Raw genomic sequence first — 7,500 nt, forward strand, 5'->3', positions numbered from 1 at the left:
CGCAACCCTCAGTGTTGTGCCCGTACCAGACCAGGACCAGCAACGGGATCGCAACCCTCAGTGCTGTGCCCACCCCTCGCTCAGCCAGTGAGCGGGAACCGGTCTGTATGTGGGATCCGAACCCTCGGCGGGCGAAAAAAAAAAAAAAAAAAAAAAAAAAAAAAAAAAAAAGACAAAAAAAAAAAAGAAATCATGTTGAAAAAATTATGTACATATCCTGACATTTATTCAAATTACTTGTTTAAAATAAATCATTGGCAAACTTTGGTACTTAACTTATTAGCAAGCAATTATTTGCAAGAGACATCTTCTGTTTGGGACACAGCAATATATTTTGACACCTTGGTTGATAAGCACTGCCCTGCTATATCACAAGCGTACACCTGAAATTCTAAAAGGCTAAGGTGCTTGGCACGGAGAACCAGAGAAAGATAATAAGAGAGAGAAATCCAGTTATTCTTAAACCAGTTCTCTGTTTTAAGAGTCTACCAATGAGCATTTTTCTGGAGGTAACTAATCTCCTACCTATGATCTATAAAGCCATTGACATTCCAGCAAGGTTTCATAGCCAGTACTCAAATTCGAAGATTTACGTCTCTCTTTAGATATAGAAGAAAATAACTTTACGTGCATTTTAAATATGAAGAGCCTGTATAGTATAGTGGTTGAGAGCACAGGCTCTAGCCCAGTGGTTCTCAACCAGAGATAATTTTGTCTCCTAGGAGACATTTGGCAATGTCTGGAAACATTTTTTATTGTCACTACTTGAGGAGAAAAGTGTTACTGACATTTGGTAGGTAGAGGCAGAGATGCTGCTAAACATTCTGCAATGAACAACAAAGAATTCTGTGGCCCAAAAGGCCAAGAGTGCTGAGGTTGAGAAAGCCTGCTTTAGAGCCAGTCTGGTTGAGTTTCAAATCACTTATAATCTGTGTAGCCTTTGGTATGTTACTTAATATTTTTATGCTTATTGTCTTCATCAGTAAAATTAGGATAACAGTACCCACCTTATTAATTTGTTGTAAGAATAAAATAAATTACATAAGGAGCTAAGGACAACGTCTGGAATGAAGCAAGTGCTCAACAAACGTTTGCTTTTGTTATCATTATATTCATTGAAAAAGAATGAGAAGAAATACACCAAAATTTTAACAGTGGTTATTTTCAGATGGCAAAATCATGGCTGATTTTTATTTTCATTACTTTCATAGTGCTTTATATTTTCCAAATTTTCTAGAACTATGTTTGTACTAATCTAATATCCAAAAACACATATTTTTTAAAAAATACAGTGGAAAGAACTTGTAACATAGTGGAAAGAGCACAAAATTAGAAAGACCGAATTCAGATCTTGGCTCCATTTGTGTATGACTTTGAGCAGATTCGTTAATCTCTCTGAGCTTCAGTTTCCTCATCGGAAATTGAGACTAATAATGCATATCAAACAGAGTTGCTATGAGGATTAAACATGACAGACATCCAGTACTTGGGAGAGTTTGCTGAATGAAAGGCTCAAGGAGATTACTGCTTTAAAAGTTTAGCCAAGGGAAAATGTCTCTACAAACAGGGCTATATATTCATGATAATTCCCCTCTTGCTTTTTCACTATCCTCTTGGAGAGAACAATGCCCATTTTATTCCATTTTTTTGGCCTTGGCTCATAGAGAAGCAGCTGCATCCACACTCTAGTCCTTCTCTCTATTCCCTCCCTTCCCTACAGATATACCTAACGAAGGAATTTAATAATTCCCTTAGGAGGGCCTGACTCATTTGGCAAGGTTTACTAGGGGGCAAGTTACTATGTCTGAAAGGCAGGACCCAGGTATCACCTTCTCATGTTCTTCACCCATGCTCACTGTCCCTCTTATTTCCTTTTACTCCTGGCCTCCAAGTTGAAAGTGTATCGGGCAAAACCTCTCCTCAAGGGGAAACCTCTCCACTTTCTCTCCCTCTGTTCTGTCTTCTTCAGTTCAGTCGGTTGAGCAGGTTACCCCCTTTAGATTCAAGAGGAATACGTAGGAAGCCCAGCAAGGCTTCCAGATCTATGCCTCTTGTGTGCACTAGCCCTTCTTATCCAAGAAGCCCTCATGTGTGCGGTAGGCATGCATCACTTGCCCAGCTGGTCAGTGCTTTCAGCAGAGCTGGTGTTCCCTTCTTTCTTTCTTTTTTTGTCTGCTGGCCAGGAAGGGGATCCAAACCCTTGACCTTGGAGTTACCAACATCACCCTCTTGTTTCTTTTGTGCACCTCACTCAGCAGGTAATACTAGAGGTAAGGAAGATGAGTGGTAGGATTCAAGGACCAATACATTATCCACAACCCAAAATCTTCTTGTTCTTAATGATTTCATTAAATGGAAAAATAATAGGTTACATTTGTGTCTATTATCCAGATGGTGACTATTTTAAGCCTCCTTAGCCTGCTAACTTGAATTTAAATCCTGACCAAACTTTCAAAACGCCATGAGATAAGTTTTTGCATTCAGGTCCTAACTGCCATGGTTTGGGAAATGCAATCTGGCCCTAACCCGAGCTGACACTCAAGATCCCAGAGTTCCCTAGGGAAGAGTCCTGCAGTCCTGTGAGCTCCCTGAACAGAGTTCTAGGGACTAGGAGCCAGACTGCATTAGGAGAGGACTGCCTGAGGCAGGAGTTAACCTTCTCAAGACATCTACTCTCAACCCAAGGTGAACTGCTTCAACATGGGGAGACAGTGCCAGGCAAAACATCAGAGGAAAATAAGACTGTTCAGGTTGCCTCCAATCTAGATATGAATAAAGATATCGGCAGAACTTCATTCTAAATGTAAATAAAAATGTCAGGCAGGTTGGCGATTCCCAGAAAGAATCATGGATACTTCAGACATAATTTTGCCAAGTTCTTTCTTACTACACATGTGCCATCTCACTGTCCTCCCTATAAACACATGCAAAACAAAATAGGCATGGACTCCCAAACTGGCACCAGAAGAATGCTGTCAGAGTCTCCCCATTCTTCATTCATAAGTGTGTATCGAGAGCTTACAATAAAGCAGGCCTGGTGCTAAGTACTAGAAATCCAAAGATGGAGGGATGTTGTCCCTTCTCTCAGGAAGCTTACTTCAGGTGACTATAACAGTATAAAAGTGTCACTTGTCCCAGGGAAATGTACATTTCAGCAGGGATCAAAGGTTTAAGCTAAAAGACTAAAGTTCAGTATGATAGGGGACATGATTACTCTACAAAGTACTGTGCAATGAAACCCTTATACATTCTTTTAGTAAAGAATTTCACAAATTTGAGATCTTTGTCCCTTTTCTTCCTTTTTATATCTTAGACCTAGTAACTCCTCTCAGTTTTCCCAGAGCTTATAGAAATAAGATCAGTCATCTTGTATTGTCAAGGAGCAGAAGGAAATCTACATAGACCAAAGAGAGGAAATCTTTATGTCTCAGAAATTTCCAGCAGCTAAAAAAAATTATTAACAAATTTCCTCTTATACTCTTAAAAACGTAAAATAATTTCCAAAGAGAAATATAGTCCTTTAAAGTATGATAACATTATTTTGAAACAGTAAATGTAGTTGGTTTGATATCATAGTTTGTGTGCACGATTTTAGAAGTTTTCAATTTATATATTTTATTTGGAGAACCAGGTAAGTGCTTTTAAAGACAATAGGCTTAGGCTGGTCTTGTTACTAGGTTCTGAGAATGGAAGAGTGTTTCTAGTAAATGTAGTTGGTTTGATATCATAGTTTGTGTGCACGATTTTAGAAGTTTTCAATTTATATATTTTATTTGGAGAACCAGGTAAGTGATTTTAAAGACAATAGGCTTAGGCTGGTCTTGTTACTAGGTTCTGAGAATGGAAGAGTGTTTCTAGGTTTGATTAAAAAAAAAAAAATCAATCATGATGTAATTGTAGATTTCTTTTTGCCCTTTAGACATCATTTGGTCACCATAGTAACACAGTGTTTTACTACCAGATATCTATACAGCACAAGGGAAAGAGAACAGGCAATCACTTACTGGGTTATTTGGGGGTATAGGATGTGACTATTGGGATAATCCAAGATTAAATATAGATTTCTCTAGGGATCTGCTTTAGCCAGGCAAGATGATTCAATCTTCTAGTAGTATCGGCTGAACAAAATTTGTAGCCAAATTGACTGTTGACATCATTTGAAATAATACAAGTAGGCAAGCAGCATAGCTCTGTGGTTAAGAGCATAGGCACTGGAGTAAACTTGGGTCCAAATTCTGGTTCTAGTGTTTGTTTGCTGTGTGACCTTGGAAAAGTTCCCTAACTTCTCTGTGCCTCAGTTTCTTTATCTCTAAAATGAAGGTAGTAATATCTCCCTAAAAGGATTGTGGTAAGGATTAAATGACTAATTACTTTTGCTTAGAATGTTGTCTTGCACACAGCAAGAACTTTATGAGTATTTGTTAAATAAAGGTTAAATAAAACTTAATTTGCTAGCTCCCCTCTTTGTGCTGGGTAGAAGTAGTCAGATACCAAGATTTGACTACTGTCCTAAACCAGAGCTATAAGCAATCACAAGCACTACTGGAACCAGGAACATCAGAAGGAAGATGATCACATAGCACAAAGGAACAGCACGCCTGCCCACTCAGGCTCCCTAAGCCACTGCCAATAACCTCTGGGAACATGGGCACAGAATAAGCAGCTGAAAAGGGGTGAAATTGGATTTTATTGTTACTGCAATAAAATCAGTTTCAGTAATATTATTTTTTTTCTCTTTCCAGGATTCAAGGAAAAACATCCTTTTAATTAGTGAGTGCTTTATTTTATTAATTACCACTGCACACAATTTACATCCAATTTTTCCTCAACAGGCACTTACTCTGTCAAATTATTCATTTTACAGAACTACCTAGGCATCTAACCTGTAATAAATCTAAAGCCTCTAAACAGCATTTAAACCAGGATAAAATCTCCAAATTTCCTGGAAAAAAAGAGGTATTATGTCCTCTGAGCCAAATTTTAGACGCGATACCTCGGGATCTCTATCACATACCTTCATCCGGACTGGATTTCAGAGACGGTCCCCTGGGGTCTTCTTGGTCAGGAATAGCCCTTGCAAAGGAGTTTGGAGAATGCATAAACCACCAGGAGGGCCTGGGAACACATTCATATCTGTCCTCTGCCTTCCCCTTGGCTCACAGCCTGCTTGCTCCCTGATAGGGAGACAAGATGACGCTGTGCAGGGTAGACTGTTAAACCATCTTCCCGCCCCCAGCCCCACTCTCTGGGTGCCCCTCCCTTCTCCTTTCCAAGTGTCTGGAATGTGTCACATGGGAAATGGATCATGTGGCTCAAGGGGAAAGTGTGGCCATCTTCTTTCTCCCTTCCCCCACTTTTCCTTTACAGAGCAAAGCAGCAGAAATCTCTGGCCTGATTGGCTCCGACCAAAAATCTCCATATGAAAAAGGGAGGATTCAACAATCCAAACCTCCAGCCTTCTTCACTTTCTTTTTTGTTTGGTTAGTTTTTACCTGAAGATTTTATCCTGAACATTCAGAGTTGCTTGGTATGGGAGGGAAATTATGCTTTCTCCTCAACCCCTCTTTCTTTCTCATCATCAGTACCCTGACATGGCAAAGTGTCCCTTAACCTCCATCCGGAGACCCCTCAGCACATCTGAAACAATCTAGTGTTCAGCACCACGGACAGCATTACACCCCCTTCAGTGCTTGTTAAAGACATTTGTCTATTTCACTCTTGGGTTACAAATATTTCCCTGTGGTCTTGTGCCTAATATAAATCACACCATATATTTAGGGCTCTGATTTCCCTTACTATCAACTTACTATTGCCTTATAAACACAAATATAATTTTTATATTTCATTAAACTCAAAAGACCATTCCATACCTACCACCCTGTCCCCATCCCACCACTCACCTTCACCCATTAAATATCGTCTGTTTTTTGGGGGAGAGGGAGATTTTCATCACACAGTTTACTATATGCCCATATACCATGCTCACAGACAAAACCACAGAAACACAGGAATTCTTGGGTGTACAAGTCTAGATGTCTTTAGCCCTATCCCTAGGCCTCAGGCAGGGCTGAATTAGAGTGGCAGGGAGGGAGCCTGGCTAGAGCTGTTTTGTGCAGGGTCTACCCTGCTTTGCTGACATCCCCGTTGCCATGGTGTTAGGTAACTGCTGAAGGGGATGATTTCTTTCAAAACCAGTCACCATGGGATCCTGCTGACTAAAGAAAGGAAGAGGGAAAAGGATTGAATTGCTGAGGAGGACTTTCAGTAGCATTTTCAGAGCTAAATTTACCTAATGGGCCCTTTCCTTTTAAGGGATTGTTGCTGATCCTGATGCTTGAAAGGATCCTAAGAACCAGTATGGACACTGTGATGGTAACTCTCCCCATCCTCCACTGCTTCTTTCCTCTAGGCACAACTGAATGAAAATGCCAGCTTCACAGAAGGACCATAAATTGCCATGAAAGAGTAGTGGGAAGAATACAGGAAATGTGTTTCTCCTCAGGTTGGGACTTCTGACTTTCAGGAAGCCATTTATCTAAGTCCCAACAGCCTTAATTGTGAGATACTTTAGGAGCACACGTGCTTGGTGACACTAGGAATAGTGTGATAACGCTTTACAATTTTATGGGAGAAAAGAAAAATATCTCTTAATGTGAGTTGCTAAATTATTTTAAATAAATACAGATTTGATTAATACTTGGATAGCATTTAGATTACCCCAAATCAGGAAGTTAAACTAGCTATACATTTGTCTCATAAGGCTGGCACATAACTAACTCTTTCTAACTCAGAATCCTAACCACGGCAATTCCAAATATTTATGCTTTGGAAGAAATGCTGACTTGCAATGTGCAGAAATGCAAACTTTGTAAGAAAAGAGGTGGCATACTGGAGCTGGAGTATAATTTCAAGAAACTGAAATTCCTTCCTGATTCAACATACATGGCTTAAGATGTATTTCCTAATTTTATTTTAGAAAAAGAGTCAGGTTAACTCTAGTTCTTCTGTATAAGACTCAGAGAAATTCTAACACTTGTCACTTTCAGGATATTCATTTACTGAGAAAGCTGGATATGTGTTTGAAAAATTCTTAGAGAGTCAGCAGGCTGGTGACTTGATATCACCTCTTCTCTTAGTCAATAATAAGAACAACAACAACAAGAACAACTAATATTTAACATGTGCCAAGTATTTACATACATGATGTCATTTAATCCTCCCATCAACCCAATGAGACAAGTATAACATTTTTGTTTTACAGATGAGCAAACCAAGGCTCAAGGAGGATAAGTAATGCGCCCAAAGCTGTACAACTAGTTTGTATGGGAGCTAGGATTTGGAACCATTTAATCTGACTCCGGAAAAGGCACAACGTACTATACTATTCTGTATCGTAAACAATGGATTAGACTAAAATAACTGATCAATTTATTGTAATGTGATTCACTACTATGGCCCTTTGCTTTAAATTATTTGAGACAAAAAAATGACCAAATTCAT

At 39.3% G+C, this 7,500-nt stretch overlaps 1 protein-coding gene across 2 annotated transcripts in view; it reads right to left on the reverse strand.

Moving 5' to 3' along the window:
• Nucleotides 1–7,500, reverse strand: part of GPR19 (G protein-coupled receptor 19) — a 41,972-nt gene that overhangs the window by 22,040 nt on the left and 12,432 nt on the right. Inside the window, exon 1 of one of the 2 annotated variants that reach the window (XM_008575508.1) lies at nucleotides 5,015–5,188. The exons of the other annotated variant lie outside the window; for it this stretch is intronic. The gene's annotated coding sequence lies outside the window, so the exon portion shown is untranslated. Of the gene's footprint in view, nucleotides 1–5,014; nucleotides 5,189–7,500 lie in introns of those variants that run through there. 2 annotated transcript variants of the gene reach the window in all.

Source organism: Galeopterus variegatus, unplaced genomic scaffold, assembly GCF_000696425.1.
Source record: "Galeopterus variegatus unplaced genomic scaffold, G_variegatus-3.0.2 Scaffold1201, whole genome shotgun sequence".
Lineage (NCBI taxonomy): Eukaryota > Metazoa > Chordata > Mammalia > Dermoptera > Cynocephalidae > Galeopterus > Galeopterus variegatus.